General features: G+C 35.7%; 4 pseudogenes; all 4 read left to right on the top strand.

The window, feature by feature from the left end:
* Positions 1 to 6,023: 6,023 nt before the first annotated feature.
* LOC149229517 (elongation factor 1-delta 1 pseudogene) lies at positions 6,024 to 6,706 on the top strand (annotated as a pseudogene).
* Positions 6,707 to 7,339: 633 nt separating this feature from the next.
* Positions 7,340 to 8,038, top strand: LOC149229516 (elongation factor 1-delta 1 pseudogene; annotated as a pseudogene).
* Positions 8,039 to 8,226: 188 nt separating this feature from the next.
* LOC149229515 (elongation factor 1-delta 1 pseudogene) lies at positions 8,227 to 8,898 on the top strand (annotated as a pseudogene).
* A 294-nt stretch (positions 8,899 to 9,192) lies between these two features.
* On the top strand, positions 9,193 to 9,869 carry LOC149229514 (elongation factor 1-delta pseudogene; annotated as a pseudogene).
* The last annotated feature ends 7,735 nt before the right edge of the window (positions 9,870 to 17,604 follow it).

The following is a 17,604-nucleotide window of genomic DNA, read 5'->3' as shown; positions in this document are numbered from 1 at the left end:
AGTAAAGACACCCTTTTTTACTAATGCTTTAATGAATACCTCTATCCTCTGTTTCTTTGTGTGTTGATCGGTTTCTACTTTTTTGTAATTATAAAAAAATATTGAAAAAATTATTGAAGTGTAATATGGGAATATTCCCTTTATCCTTTCACAGGGATGAATCTAAACATATGCTTACTATCATATATGACTAATAAACAACCCGATTTTCAACAGATCTTTGGATGAATATAACTCACCCTTCATAAGAAAACTATATAGAGAATCATATTTCAACATTAATGACCATATATATGATTTTGAATTTAATATTAAAGGCTATATTTTTCTTTTAAGCTTGGGCATTTTTTAATGTGTTAAAAAGCCTTGATGGGATGTGTAGAATTCAAAACTGATATCTAATACCTTCTAAAAAACGTTGATTGCAATTTTGAGTTTGTCTTGCAATAATTTTGTTTAGAGTCACCTGGACTAGTTGTAGAACATCGAATCAATCTTTAGTTTTACTGGAATGATGCATCACAATGTTGGATGAAAGAAACAATATGTTATATAACCCATGTAGCCCTTGAAACCATCCCATAATACTCAAAAATTTTGCATGGATGATATTTATGGATCTGGTTTTGAAAAAATTTTAGGCTCTGCCTAGTGGATTACATTTTCAATGCTTTAGTAGAAGATGAGAGTCAAAATTCTAGATTTTAGAAGTCGAGGAAAGACAGTCTTTATTCTCGGAAATGAAGGAATTGTCGAAGTCCCATGAGGAGTCACAACAATTACTTCATACCTGTCAAAGCGATGAAAGGGATGAGAATTTTAAAGACAAAACAATGGTTGTTTCCGAAGAGAATGTTGATCTTTAACCACCTACTATTATTAAATGAGGTTACGAAGCCTGGGGCAACCTCCTAGAGTAACTATGGGACCTTTAAGTCATATGGAGCTATAGTTTACAATATGGGATTAATTGGAACATTGCCTATTCGTTCATCATAAATGTTGAGGAAAATTTTTGCAACAATGCCTGTCCGTGATTAATACCACATTTTCTTAAAAATTAAAAGCAAAAATAGATCGATAAAATAGAATATGGGTTAGGAGATTCTAATGTCCATTCACAAATACAAATATTGGCAGTAGAAATTACTGATTAGTATCTTTTTAGTGAAGGCAAGGCTTAAATTTCCATTTCCCTCGATATGTGGCCATTCAATACACATCTTTCATGTTTTGTATTTGCAGGCATGCAACAGGTAGATGGGTAAAACATTGGATGACTTTCTTGGGAAAGGCTTCAAGTCTTCAAAATGGTATTATTTATCTGTTATGCCCAAACTAAACATTGTATTTTTAGGCTACCATGAATTTCAGGGTTAGTTGGAAACATAGAATGAATTACATGAATTGGGGGTATGGTTCTATGTTTTCCTCCTTATTGACATACCGTTAGCAACTTCATAAATTCCTCTATGTATAAACACTTGAAACCCCTACACAACAAAGATTCAATGCCCAAAAATTAGATTACAAACCCTAATATACGAATCATATATGCCCAAATTTCAATCATGCTCAGACACATTATCAGGAAGTCGTCTCTTCATAAAAAGAAGGAAAACGTTTAATGTCTCTAAAGTTTACCCTTATTTACAGAGTAGGTAGAGTTTGTAAAAACATCTCATATTCTCCAATTCAAAGTAGGATTGTGTCGGATCTTTAAATATTTAGAAATGAAAATGCCCAAAAAACTATCATACGATTATTATTCAACATAACTCAAATTTGATAGGCTCAAAACATAAGTTTGATTTCCAGGAAGCAAACGATTCATAACCCTACACAATACATACACAACATAAAATGAATTGCGTAAAATGGTAATTTGATATATGCAAAAGATTATTCTACTTCCTCGAAAGTGAAAAGAGAATAGAGGAAACAAAAGATCCATTTATATGGAGTTTACAGATGCTATGGAGTATTATCAGTGAGAATATAAAATATGTTGATGTCTTTAGTGATGAAAATTAAACTAGGTATCATAATTTTTGGCCAACGCGTTTTTTGAGTGAACACTTCCCTCGTCATCATTAGCAAGAAACAACTAAAATCTCATACACATTTTAAACCAAAAACTCTTGACAAGGATGCAAGAAAAACTAAAATATTGGATTACTTTAGCTGAATAATGAAAAGTTGAGTATAAAAGCTTTTTTCATCGACTGTAAATCATTTGCAACAGCTTTCTTTGTTTCCTCCTCAACAACCACTACTATTGTCACCAAACTGGTAGCTATATACGAAACCACTTCTGACTTAGATAGGCTTGATAATTCACTGCACTCATCAATTTCTATGGAACAATTAATTGATTTTGGCTTAGATTCACAACTAAGAACATCCTCAAGATCCAATGTTGTAATCTTTGCATGACTTGCAATAGTGATCTCCACTAACTCACTATTCAGGGATTGTTTCACATCTTGATCAATTCCATTGTTTAACATTTCGTCATGATCAGTCGTATTTTTATGCATTGATTTAAAAGGCGGTATATATATTGTTTTTGAATGAAAATAGGAAACATCAGTAGCTGCTACTCTCTAAGCAACCAATGGGTTCATAGGGAGCCCACTTTTAGAATTAGCTTTGCTGCAAGCACTATTTTCCTCTAGGCAAGGTGAAGAAGTTATTGAAGACTTGTCACTAATCATTGATTCCTTTTCCTTATTAGCAACTTCCACCTTCTTTTCCAAAGATGATGTGATAAAATGTATACCATGGTTCTTCAAGAGATATCCTCCCTAAAATGATGGAACTCACAAGAAAAATATTTTTTTGATTTTGAATTCATTCATCAATATCAAAAGAACAACATTCTTTAAAAGAACCACAAAAGTATTTCGAAGGATTACTAAACTGACAAGTCTAAAAAGAATATTGTGAGAAATGTACTATGACTTGACCTTACTTGATGCTACGATGACCTATCCTGAACCAAAAATATGAAGGTAAGAAATGACCTTAGCTACCTAAAAGGGCTGAGAATATAGTTACCAGAATCAACTCGGCAAAAGACTGGCCATGGAAAAGTAATGTCCCACTATAACCAACAATCTTAATGAAGGTAAGTAATGAACTTAACCTAGCTAGCCAGAAGGTAAGGCCCATAGTATTGTCATTAGAATAAATTTAACAAAGACACAGCATGGAAAAAGAGTCAAGGATTCAACTCAGACCAACAAAAACTAAGAAAGTTTGCAAGAACTATGGATGAACTATAGGTAAAAGATAAAGAAAGGAGAGGGTGGAAATGATATTATTTGCAATTTTGCACCAATTATGATCATATTTAGAGTAGGGTTCCAGGTAAGTCAAACTCACAATCTAGGAGTTGAACTCGTTTACTTGATCAACAAATTTAATACTCACCATTGACAAAGACAACATGATCGAATTTCTCGGTCATAGACTCCTCAGCCAATAGAAAAGATGTGTATGCGTAGCAAGTGGATTATACTCTGTAAATTTCAAGTATGCAAAAAACTCATCAAATCTGCAAGTGATATATGAGAGTTGTCAATGAAATGTGCAAAGGAAGAGGACAAAAATGAGCTCATTTGTACTATTTCTAGCCATTTATAGATGGACTAGGCAACTCAAACTTGTATGTAGGAGGCGTTGTCATTGAAAATGGATTTTTGACTTCATAAATGTCTCACAATCCAAGAGGCATTGTCTAAACAGGCTCCATTTTGGAGTTGGGCAAATTTTTTTTTAGCCAAATATTATGTTTTGTCATTTTAAATGTATTTTTGACTACATATTTATGGATTTAGCACCCATAAAACCCTGGGGCATTCAGATTGTGGATATTTTACAACTCAAACTCAAATGTGATTTTGAGAAATCCCTACCAGATTCTAAACAAATTAGATCAAAAAATATGCTAGAAAACCCTCCAAAATATAGGACAGATAGACTAAGGAATGGAAAAAAATCTTGTGTGGCTAGAAAGTGGAATCATACACTGAAGATATCGCAGATGCAAATGGTATAGCAAATTTGCAGGTTGCAAGTGCTATAGGTGAGTTGTGGATGAAGTTTGCAAAGGAAAAGGAAAGAAATTAGCTCATTTGTACCATGGGCCAGGCAAGTCAAATTTGCACATGGGTTATATGTCTTTGATGTAATCAACAACTCTCGCACTCACTATTGACAGAGCCAACAAGTTCAACTCACTAAACCCAGTTTGACTGACCGATGATTAGGAAAAAATAGTTTGCGTGCCAAATTACACTTAAGTTTCAAGTATTACTTATCAACCATGTTACTATGGCGAAGACCTTATTAGTATGAATTTTCCTTACTCGAAGCTTGTAGAGTGCATGGCTTCAACTTTCGAGTTGTAGCAAACTTCCCTCAAGTAGCTAAAATTGGAAAATACCAAAATTCAGAGTTCCTAGCAATATAAACCTTTAACTGAGTTTCTGATTGAGTTTTGATTATGTGAGTTAAATGAGTTTTTGATTGATTTTTGATTATGTGAGTTAATTTCAAAATGGTAAAAATCCCTAAGGGCATTCATCTTGGATCATGGTAGAAATTTTCTCATGTCTGAAATTTCTATTGGATGTTTGATTCTTATCAGATCTGTGGCTGGAAAGAGGGCTTTTTTCTATAACCTTAGCTCATTCCATTACTCCCTTAGACTTTACCTTATTCTAAGGTAGATTTGTAGATTTCACCACATCGTTTTCATTGTTCTTAAACTTTGGCTTTCTTTCGTATAGAAATTTAAGAAGCTTCTGCAAACTTGTGGGTTGCCAAGCTAATTTATTCCACATTTTGGCCACTTAATGCGTTGATAAAATTGACATTTTTTTATAAGACCTTGAATATATTCTTTAAGATATAATTTTCAGCACGTAGTTTTGATATGCAATCTTCAATGCTCTTTTGGGTTGTTCTTGGATGACTATCACTGAAGAAAGTTCTCGAGATTATGACAGGGAGAAGGAGAACTCGACGTGGATATAGTGATGTGATCTCAATGATAGCTATGCATTGATGTAAAAAGGAAGAAGAAAATGAGGAGTCTAGAAGAAGAGAACACAGTAAAGAGAACTAGTGTATTGGTCTTGGAGTGGCTAATAGGTCAAGGGTCTTGGTCTTGGTATTAGTCAATTGGAATCTCTATAACAAGAATTTGTGCAATTTTTCCTCCCAAAGAGTGATATGCTTTGGCCCTAGATCATACTCTACATCTTGTGTTTCTTGTCTATTTATGTTCCTACATTTGTAGCGCAATGGGAATAGTAGGAAATGGCACTTAATGACATGGTAACATGTGGATATTCCTAAATGGGAAAGATCCTTAATCCTAAAACATATGGGACTTGTGAGTTTGGCTCTAGTTGCCAAGATGGAGTGGAGTCTACTAGTGTAGCCTAAATCTCTTTGGAGAAAGACTCTCAAGTAGAAGTGTCTAGTTGAAGAAGAAGAAGAATCCATATTGGATCACCCCTTGCTACCCAAAGGCTAAAATATTTGGAACAACATGATTAAGTGTGTTCCACACATCTCAGATCACTCCAAGGTGTTAACTGAATGTTTCAAAGGGAAAGCGTAGCCCAAGAAAGCGGTCTATTATCCTTTATTCTAGCAGCCCTATCCTTGGAAAAAGAAATTATGAACATCAGATTTACCCTTGTAAAGAGCAGAACTAACCAAGTGCATAAATGAGCTGCCAACGAGGCTATTCAATCTCATTCAAGTAAGGTGTTAGAACTAGATAAATTATACATTTCTAAGGATAGGGATTCGAAGGTTGTGATTTTTACTGAAGTGGACGTGGCCTAACAAGAAACTTAGGTACGCTGCTAGACGCTCTTCACATCTCTTTGGATTTCTAGGGTTTTAGGATTTTTGGCTTCTTAGCATTCTAAATTGTGGGAAACTGATCCAATCATTTACCCTGTAGAATCCTTGCATCAACTATTTTTGCACCAGTAAAAGCCATGGCAGTTAGCTTCCCAAATTTTAGCACAGAGGTTGGCCTCAAGCATCTTGATGAATATCTTCTTTCAAGAACTTTTGTACCTGGGCAACAAGCTACAAGAGATGATCTTACTGTCTATGGCACCATTAGCAAAGCCCCTAGACCTAACTTTCCTAATGTGTCTTGGTGGTATAACCATATCAGTGCCCTCCTAGCTTCAAGCTTTCCTGGTGAGGCTATCAGTGTAGAAATAGAAGGAGAAACTCTAGTTGTTGTACTAGTTATGTAGACTACAACTGAGTCACCTACTAAAGATGAGGAAGATGATGATGAATTTTACCTCTTTGGTGGGGATACCAAGGAAAAAGACAAGGTAGCAGTAGAACGACAAGCATCTAAAAATGCCTCAAGCAAAAAAAATAAAGTGGAAATTATTTTGTTCTATTCGATGTGAAACCTTGGGATGATGTCACAGATATACAAATGCTTGAAGAGGCTATGCAGAGTGTACTGATGCCTAGATTATTCTAGGGAGCTTTAGATATTATTTTTGAATGATATGCCATTAAGAAGCTTTAGATAATGATGACTATTGAAGATGATCTTGTGTCTGTTGATGATCTTATTGAGGAGCAGCTAATTGTTGAACCAGCAAATGAATACACTCAAAGTTATGACATTGTTGCATTTAACAAAATGTAATGGTGGATACCGAGGAAGAAAATAGGGTAGGATAAGAACGACAAGAATCTAAAAAGGAATCAAACAAACAAAAGAAAGTGGAAAGTCTTATGCTCTATTGGATGTGAAACCTTGGGATGATGTCACAGATATGCAAAACCCTAAAGAGGTTGTGCAGAGTGTGCATATGCTTGGCTTATTCTAGGGAGCTTCAAAGCTTATTGCTGTAAGATATGGCTTCAAGAAGCTTTAGATAATGATGACTATTGAAGATGATATTGTGTCTGTTGATGTTCTTGAGGACTTCTAGGGTTCAGAGTTGTGACATTATTGCATTTAACAAAATCTAATGATGTAGGACGCTCAGTTTCAAAGAGTCTACACAATGACCTTTAGTGGAGATTATTTATGTATTGTATTTTTTAGGCCCTAAAAAACCATTTTGCTGAGTTCGATGAATGTACACAGAATGAAGCTTTCGACATTTGATGAGTTTTTTAATGGCCATACATGTGTTGATAATGGACCTTGGTTGAAATTTATTTGTATTTGAAGCATTTCATTTATGATGGTATTTTATGTGAGAACAACATAATATGGCATTCATTGTGGTTTAGAATCTTTGAATCGGCTATTTTTGCACCAACGATAGCCATGGTAGTTACTTTCCCAAATCTGAGCATAGAGGTTGGCATCAAGCATCTTGATGAATATATTCTTTAAAGAACTTTTGTATCTGGGCATCAAGCTACAAGATATGATCTTATTGTTTATGGTGTCATTAGAAAAGCCCCTAGACATAAATTTCCTAATGTTTCTTGGTGGTACAACCATATCAATGCCCTCGTGGCTTCAAGTTTTCTTAGTAAGGCTATCAGTGTAGAAATACAAGGCGCAGATCTAGCTTCTGCACTGGTTACGTAGACTACAACTAAGTCACCTCCTAAGGACGAGGAAGATGATGATGACTTAGACCTCTTTGGTGAGGATACCGAGGAAGAAAAGAAGGCAGCGAAAAAATGACAAGCATCTAAAAATGCATCATGAAAAAAACAAGAAAGTGGAAAGTCTTTTGTTTTATTGGATGTGAAACCTTGGGATGATGAGACAGATATGATGAAGATTGAAGAGGTTGTGCAAAATGTACACATGACTGCCTTATACTAGGGAGATCAAAAGCTTATTGCTGTAGGATATGGCATTAAGAATCTTCAGTTAATCATGACTATTGAAAATGATCTCGTGTTTGATGATGATGTTATTGAGGAATAGCTAATTGTTGATGCAAAAACTGAATACATTCAGAGTTGTGACATCAAGAAAACCATTTTGTCGAGTTGGATGAGTGTATGAGGAATGAAGCTTTTGACATTTGATGAGTGTTTTAAAGGCCATACATGTGTTGATAATGGAACTTGGTTGAAATTTATTTGTATTTGAGGTGTTGCATTTATGATGGTATTTTACATGAGAAACAAGTAATCTAGAATTCAATGTGGTTTAGAATAATTGCATCAGCTATTTTTGCACCAGTAAAATCCATGGTAATTACCTTCCCAAATCTGAGCACAGAGGTTGGCCTCAAGCATCTTGATCAATATCTTCTTTCAATAACTCTTGTAACTAGGCATCAAGTTACAAGAGATGATCTTATTATCTATGGTGCCATTAGCAACGCCCCTAGACCTAAATTTCCTAATGTGTGTCAGTGGTACAACCATATCAGTTCGCTCCTGGCTTCAAATTTTCCTGGTGAGGCTATCGGTGTAGAAATAGAAGGAGCAATTGTAGTTGTTGCACCGGTTATGTAGACTACAGCTAAGTCACCTCCTAAAGATGAGGGAGATGATGATGACTTAGACCTCTTTGGTGAGGAGATTGAGGAAGAAAAGAAGGCAACAACAAAGTGACATGCATCTAAAAAGGCATCAAGCAAAAAGAAAGAAAGTGGAAAGTCTTCTTTTCTACTCGATGTGAAACCTTGGGATGATGAGACACATATGCAAAATCTTGAAGAGGTTCTGCGGAGTGTACAAATGTGTGGATTATTTTGGGGAGATTCAAAACTTATTAGTGTAGGATATGGAATTAAGAAGCTTAACACAATTATGGTTATTCAAGATGATATCGTGTCTATTGATGATTTTATTGAGGAGAAGCTAACTATTGAACCAGCAAATGAATACATTCAGAGTTGTGACATTGTTGCATGAAGCTCACTTTCAAAGATTCTGCACAATGACGTCTAGTGGAGATTATTTATGTATTTCATTTGTTAGGGACTAAAAAATCATTTTTCTGAGTTGGATGAGCGTACGAGGAATGAAGCTTTCATCATTTAATGACTTTTTGAAGGCCATACATGTGTTGATAATGGAAAATGGTTGATATTTATTAGAATTTGAAACATTACATTTATTATGATGTTTTATATGAGAAACACTGTAATTTGGCATTCAATGTGGTTTATAATCCTTGCATTAGCTATTTTTACACTAGTAAAAGCCATGAAAATTACCTTGCCAAATCCGAGCACAAAGGTTGGCCTCAAGCATCTTAATGAATATCTTCGTTCAAGAAATTTTGTAACTGGGCATCAAGCTACAAATCATGATCTTACTATCTATGGCATAATTAGGAAAGCCCTAGACCTAAATTTCGTAATGTGTCTCAGTGGTACAACCATATTAGTACACTCCTGACTTCGTGTCTTCCTTGTGAGGCTATCGGTGTAGAAATAGAAGGAGTAACTCTATTACCGATTATGTAGACTACAACTAAGTCACCTCCGAAAGATAAGGAACATGATGATGACTTAGACCTTTTTGGTGAGGAGACCGAGGAAGAAGAGAAGGCATCAGTAGAATGACAAGCGTATAAAAAGGCATCAAGAAAAAATAAAGAAAGTGGAAAGTCTTCTATTCTATTGGATGTGAAACCTTGGGATGATGAAAAGCATATGCAAAACCTTAAAGAGGTTGTGCAGAGTGTACAAATTCTTGGCTTATTCTGGGGAGCTTCAAAGCTTATTGTTGTAGGATATGGTATTAAGAAGCTTTAGAGAATGATGACTATTGAAGATGGTCTCGTGTCTGTTGATGATCTTATTGATAAGAAACCAACTATTGAGCCAACAAATGAATACATTCAGAGTTGTGACATTGTTGCATTTAACAAAATTTAATGGTGGAGGAAGCTCAGTTTCAAATGGGCTGCACAATAACCTTTAGTGGAGATTATTTATGTCTTTTATTTTTTAGGGACTAAAAAACCATTTTTCTGAGTTGGAGGACTGTACGAGGTGCTATGTTCCTACACCAATAGGTTTCATATATCATGATTGACTTGATTTAGCTCTGAAATAGGTACATACCTTTGCTTGTAGAAAATGTTTTCCATATTCAAAATCAAAAATTAAAAAATGTGAAGAGGGCATGTCCTAGAAAAATAATAAAAGGCAAAAAAAGAATGAAAAGGTCAAAAAAAATAAAAAATGAACACCAAGAGAAATAAAAAGGCCATAAAAGTGTGCAAGTCAAGATGCCACTACTATTTCACTTTTTGTATAAAATATTGTGTGCAACTTGTTACTTTTTCCAAAATCCATGGTAACCAAATAGTTTAACCTTGGTTATTCCATATTGTGAATTTCATGCTTAGAGATAGAGAATAAAATCTGACCAAACTGTTTAATCTTCGCAGATAAGTATATAGGTAGAGTGAATAAAAGGAGCTCAACAGTTTAATATGAGCCCTTGGATGTAATAAGGATAGACTTAGACAAATTTCCATTGTAAAAGAAAAGAAAAGGTTTTGATAAGGGTTTGCCAGTTTAAGCGCACTCTAATAAAAGAAGAAAAAATGGTAGGATAAGTAGGTAGGGTATGTAGATGAATGGTTACAGAATTATGTATGATGAATGATTATCCAGATATCGAGTCATATACGTTCATCATCAAAAGCACTTAAAGGTATGGATGAAAATGAAGACATTTACATCATAGACAAAAGTCAAACTAATTAACCTCCTCACTCATTTTTCCCTAAATTTTACCAATTTCCCATAAGTACTAAAGGTACCAACAACCTCAAAGTTAAAGGGGCTCAGAGCATTTCTCTGCCTTCTAGAGGGACCAGACCCTCGGCCCAATAACTTGTAAGGTCTAAGTGCTAAAGCCCCTTCATCAAAATTCACCCCCTTCATAATTCATTCATCCCCTTCAAATCTTTTTCCCAAAGTAAAATCACTTTTTACTTACGAAAAATAAATGGTTCTTTATAAACCCCTGCCCCCCAAACACATTTTAGCCAAAGTCATAATGTTGGATGATGAATGCATTTTCGAAGACATTTACTTAGCGCATTTTCTTTTCCCATGGTCATATTAACTTTTAATTCTTATTATTTATTTAGCTCTCGAAACAAATTACCCTTTCCCATATTATTAATAAAAATCCCAAAATAAATAAGTAACCTGTCCCGATGGTTTGAAAAATAAACCATAATAAAGTTAATTAAGTTGGATTAATTAATCAAACCATGATTAATTAAGAGCCAAAACCCCCGACATGTTAAAAAGGAATTAATTAATCACATGGATTAAATAATAGCCTCTCCGCCAATACATTCATCCCCGATATCATTAAAGTTATTAATCCTTTATTTGTCCAATCAAATCATCCCCGATATAATTAAAGTCATTTAATTATGTTGATTATGCCATTGGGCCCCCTCCATTAACTCCCTAACACTTGCCGTTGTCAACTACCGCACGATCTGTCTTCCCTCATCCAATGACTCCCGCTCATATCGTGCGGGCCTTTTGGTCGCACGTTAACTACCCGACACAAGTTATTTTAACTTTTCGCTGATGCTACATGTCATCCAATTTGTGGCATCGTGTGACCCCATGCCAAAACCACCAACCTCTCAAAAGTTGTGCGATGAAAACCATTACCACTTCCGCTTACCGCCTCGCTAAACGACAAAGTGTCCCATCTGTTAGTTGACACCAACTGTCAGTTTCCCATTCACCTGCGAAAATTCATTGACTTTGTGCATAAAAAAAATACTCATTGTTTTCCCTTTTTACCAAGAAAATAAACATTTGCCTTTCATCCATGCACATAGTACGTCCAAACCAGCAACTTACTCCCAACCGCCAACCACCATTTGTCGCTGAACTACATGCCACTACAAACCACTGTGCGCACTTAGCAAAGCATTAACCACAGCCATTTGTCCCCTCAGTCAACCATAACTAGGTATTTACCGCATTTCCTTCTCAAAAACCCTGTTTTTGTACTAAAATCTCCACCAAATTAATCTAAACTAAGTAATCCAGTACAATTAAGCTGTTTCTTAGCCCCAAGGCTTCCCCAAGCACCTTTCTTATCTAAAATCCTTGAAAACCCCAAATTTCTTCCTTGAATACACAAGAACCAAGGATGGAAGCTCGTATCGCCCTAAATGTCACGCCAATCACTACTCCACATAGGGATTTGGACCACCTTTCGTTGGCCTATAGAGATTTTGAAATCAAGGAACTTACTTTTGATGAAACCCCCTTGAAGCTATACTACAAGTATCAGGACAATTATCTGAACAAAGCTGATAAACTAGGTCTTTGGGAGTCAAACCTACCTAAATATCAATTCCCCACTATCCATATTTTCTTAGATATTGTCCACCAATGCCATGCAAACTACGACCCCAATATGAGAGTTGTAATGTCCTCTAACTAGAAATTCCTTTTCACCATTACAGCTAAGTCTATAAATGAAATGTTGCAATTACAGCCTGGCTAGGATCTCACTCCCATTACCATTGTTGATTTACTTGAAAAATCTTCAAGGTTGTCCAGTTCCGAAATTAACCAAGTTAGTTAGACTTTCATTGAAGAAAAATATAGATCAAAAGACCCCCCTCACATGTCATGCACCTTTACTGGTCTGGGTATGGATATTGTCACCATGTTTGCTTGCATGCTGGGTTTTACCTTTAATGATTATGTAGATGAAATGACCTTTGCCTACATGTCTATTTTCACCCCTGGCCAACCTCTTGCAACCAAATTTGACTATGCTGCATTCATTGTTGATAAGATGCATGACTAATTCATCAGATTATAGAACGAGAGAGTATTTAAATATTCTTCAATGCTGTATCATCTTTTCCTCTACTACCAATCTGATAAATTCCGCTTCTCTGTACAAAAGCTTGACACTAGAGGGAACGCTAGGTTAGTCATCTTTGGGAACTTCCATTTTTCATTATTTTCCTTCTTCTCCCCATCCTTATATAAATTTTATTGATCAATTTGTGCATCCAATAACTACCATTTTGATAGGAAGTCCCCCTCCCAGAATCAGTGATGATATTAAGAGAATTCTTCAGTTATCCAAGCAATATAAGGTAGGGGACTGGTACTTGTACCAGAACCATACCGAGATCAGAATTTATGGTTGTGAGTTACCTCCCTTTAAACTACCCAAATACCTCCCCATGTGATTATTTTCCCTGAATTACTACAGGCAAATGATCAATTTTGATGAAATCCACTTTATGAAGACTAAGAAGAAAGCTCAACTAAGGATAAAGGATCACCTAGGCCCATTTATTTGTAACAATAGAAAAGCATGGAAAGAGATAGAGGAAATCATTAAGAGATTGAGATTGGAAAAGAGTTTCTTCTGGCCTTATGATCCTCATAGCTTCATCTATGACAAAAGGTAGAAGTATAAACTGTCCCCCTACATGCATCATAGAATTCCAGAGATAGAATAGTATGCAAATCAAAATGAATGGGTGGAGGGAACACTTATAGAACAAGATAGTACACAAGTTGAAGTAGAAAATGTTTTGAAAGATTTGGAAAGAAGACTTGATCTGGATCCCTTTGTACAGGTGTCTGGAGAATCTTCATAGAGACCAACACAAGAGCATAGTGCACAAACATCAGGACAACCAGAGACTTTAGGACAGGGAAAGGATTCAAGGTCATAGAGCATTTCTGATGAGTTGACCCAGACTAATACAAACATGGGCAACCCTTCATTATTGCAAACCCCTCTTAATGAGGAGCAAATTCAAAAAACAAAGTTAGAATGAGGCTAGCCCCTCTACAATGCCATTGGATTAGGTATATGTAAAGAGACAGAGATTTAATCCTCTATTCGAGCAGGAATTTGAAGAGACAAGAAGTGACACAGTGCAGACAACACTAGTAAGGGAGACACCATCTACCTCTCAAACACAAGCACTAAGCAGGCAACAAAGTGTAGAAGTGTCATCAATAAGGACAACTTTAGAGGAGAGCCAAGATTTGAAAGAAAAGTACAAAGAGATTAAACCTAGGAATGAGAAGCTCAAAGCTCAAACCTATGCCCAATATTTGAAAATGGCTCCAACAAATCAGACAAGGTTGATGTCAGCCTTTGACATCAAAGAGGGAAAGATGCATATAAGCTTTTTGAAGCCAACAGTACAACAACCAAAGTCCATGGCTGATTATTTAAAAAGAAATTTTGAAGTTCTTGCCAGATACATCCACCCAATTGATTAGATTGAGCTCCATAAGCAAATGGGTGAGATGTTCCATTCCATATTGACCAGTAAAGCCATCACTACACATCAGTTGAAGAATTCTTGAGTAACACGACAACACAGTTACAATTGGAAAAAGCCTCTTCTCAGGCTAAGGATGCCAGGATAAAATCATTAGAAGACTTGGTGATTGAGTTGGGACATGATCCCGAAGATGTTAAAGCAGCTGAAATATTGATAAAGAAAAAGAATGATGACATTGTTGCACTCAGGAAACAACTCAAACTCCCTCCCCTCCTACATCCACAAACTGCAAAAGTAACTGAGAAAGGAAACGAGGAAGAACTTATGGACTTGATCCTTAAGTTGAATGAGCAGTTGAAAGAAACAGAGCAAGAACTAGAAAAAGCTTTGCATTCCAAACAGAGTGAGCCAACCACCATTCCTCATAATACAATACCCATAATTTCTATAGTAGTGCCATCTACTACTGCAACATCTTTGGCACCGAACATTCGCCTTTCAATACCTCTGCTAGTAACAACAACAACAAGTACATCAGAAGCAGCAGTAACTTCAACAAAGCAAACAGAGGACTTAATAAAATCCATGGAGGAAATGAAAATCCAAGTAACTGAATTAAAGAAACTACAAGAAATGGTTACCAACTTGGAAAACAGTTATGATTTATTACAGGCTAATTACACTGAAGAAGGGAGAAAAAATAGAAGGATCACTGAAAGAATCAAAACATTAGAGGACTTAACATTGGAAAATCCTTTGAGAGATATTAGAGAGATTTTATGGACCAATATCATTTATTCCATCAACGATATTTTGTCTTCTATTCAGATCATTTTTGAATAGACTGAATTAGTTAAACTAGCTACAGAGGCTATACAGATGACCAGGGAAGAATTGGGAGAGAAACTTGAAGAGGAAACCCAATTGACCAACTTCTTGAATAGAAAAAGAAATCACTAGCTGGAAAAATGGGATATCGAGGATCGAATTGCTACTATCCTTGAAATTAGGAAAGTTCTTACTAAAAAGAACTTAATGCTTAACCTGGAAAAAATATGTCAAAGTATTCAAGAGGACATAGATGATTTTATGTTAAAATATGACATTCTCCAAGCCCACTGGTCATAAATGAAAAGCTGATGACTCATGATGACTACATTGAGAAACTGCACAAACAAGCCAGAAATCAAGCCAGCTCTTCCACAGTGAAAGCACTACCTATAGGAAAAGTGTTGTACGATGGTTTGGAAAATATTTTCTATATTGAGGATGAAGTGAAACACCTGTTTACCATTCAGCCCAATTTTGTTAAGTACACTGAAGCTGATGAAATATACAGGAAATTGATTAGGATGAAGATATCAAATGAAGAATGGTGGACCAATATGACCGATATCCTATAATTTACTATGGTAACTCTGAGGTAAATAGAAAATATTTACTGAGGTAAAGGTTGGTAAATAGGTAAAGAGTATCAGGAATAGGTAAAGAGTATCAGTAGGGGAAAGTAAGCAAAGATACATGACACAATTACTAAAGCAACAACAAGAGGAAAATTTGAGTTTCAACCTCTAGCTCATTCACAAATAAAGGGACAACAACAATTAGTTTTCCATCTGTCTCTATCTTTTTGTAAAAGATATTTTGTATTCCCTATTATAAATCTCATGTGGTTATGAGATATTTTTGATGTAATTTTTGTATAAATACTTCTCCATTCAAAGTATTGTAGGTGGATTCTATAACATCTTTGTAAATGTATGCTATCAAGCTGAGAAAGATTTTGTACTCAAATTTGGATTTTTGTTGGAAAAGGAATGAAACTTGAGGAAATTTCATCAGATTTCCGTGTAGTATAATTACAAATAAGTATTCTATCCTTGTGATTTCGTGTGCTTTCTATATGTTTCAATGTTTCATACATGTTAAATCTAAATGGTTAAATAGTCAAAGTATATCAGAATTACCTATATTGCTCTCTGCTATCAACAATATACCATTTCTATGTTTTCTTCTAAATTATCTCAACAAAGGAATTCTTAACTGCTCTATCCCTGTAGTTTTTCTCTAATAAGTCCCTGGTATAGGATTCTTAATTTCCCTCTAGTAGTTGACCTATCTTCCTTTCCTCTTTCTAATCCTAACTTGAGGATTCTTGATTTCCTCTAGTTTTGAGCAGAACTATCACCCATTCAAGCCCCAAAGTTTCTTTTTATTCTGCCATCCTGCCTGTTGAACACATACCTCAGCAAATTGACTTAATCTAGTGAATTTTCCCTGACTGACTCCATAGCCCAATGGCCTAAAAGCTTAGTTTTCCCATTTGTTTTAGAACTCCACCACTCTCAAACAAAACAACCTTACTGAAAATTAATACTAGCCTAAAATCTTTTCAAACATAGCTAAATCATAAAGAGAGAGCCCTCTCTGGACTTGGGAAAGCTAGCACCTGAGTCTAAAAGGTTGTTTGTAGTTACATTGAATCCTTTCCTTCTTTTAATAACTGTTAAGGAAAATCTGAGTGATAACATAGTGGCGACCATACTGGGGAAGAACTAATCCTCAGTTGAAACAAACCTTTAAGAAACCTAAAAAGCTTGATTTGAAATATCTTAAAGGAGTGATAGAAGTTATTTTGAAAAATCCAAAAAAGAATAGCATTGAAAAGCTCAAAATATGGCTTCAGGAAGAACTCATTACACCAGGGCTAACCCTGACCCAAATCCTTTCCCTGTGTTTGAAAATCCCAACCTAATTCCGAGAATCATTAGAAGACAAGAAAGTTCATTGAGCCCCAGACCTTTGTTTAGATCACATTCATGTCTTGTCGAGTGGCTTTTCCTAGAAGAACTTCCTTTTGATGAACATTTTGAACTCTCTCTGTTTAGAACCACATCTGATAGTGAACTATTGGACCTAGTCCAAGATCCAGAATTCCTCAGATAACTTGAAGCCCAATGAGCCAATTTGTCAATTGATCGATATCTGCAGAATTCCACGCAGTCATCTCTTACCACCGATAGAACACTTGAAATTTCTAAAACTACTTCTCTTTCTGCTATTTCATCATTATTTCCTCACTCTTCTGAAATCCATTCCACCCCTCCCTTCATCCCTTCACCCAACATCCTGCTACCACCTCCAGTTCTTCCTCCACAACCCAAACACCTCCTGTTACCCCAACTTGCATTCATACCACTACCCAACCTAGAATCATGGCCAAAAGATATGCTCCCCTTGTGATGCCTACTCCCATAGGTGCCATGCCTCTGGACTATCAGAGTAAAATTATTACTTTGGTGGCACTGGAACCTACATAGCTCAGCAGCACACTAAGAAAATGACCGACT

The sequence above is a fragment of the Pinus tabuliformis genome, chromosome J (genome assembly GCF_031772625.1).
Source record: "Pinus tabuliformis cultivar Carrire ecotype Pingquan chromosome J, CPIR1, whole genome shotgun sequence".
In the NCBI taxonomy this organism is placed as follows: Eukaryota; Viridiplantae; Streptophyta; class Pinopsida; order Pinales; family Pinaceae; genus Pinus; species Pinus tabuliformis.
This window is presented reverse-complemented; position numbering and strand designations above follow the sequence as displayed.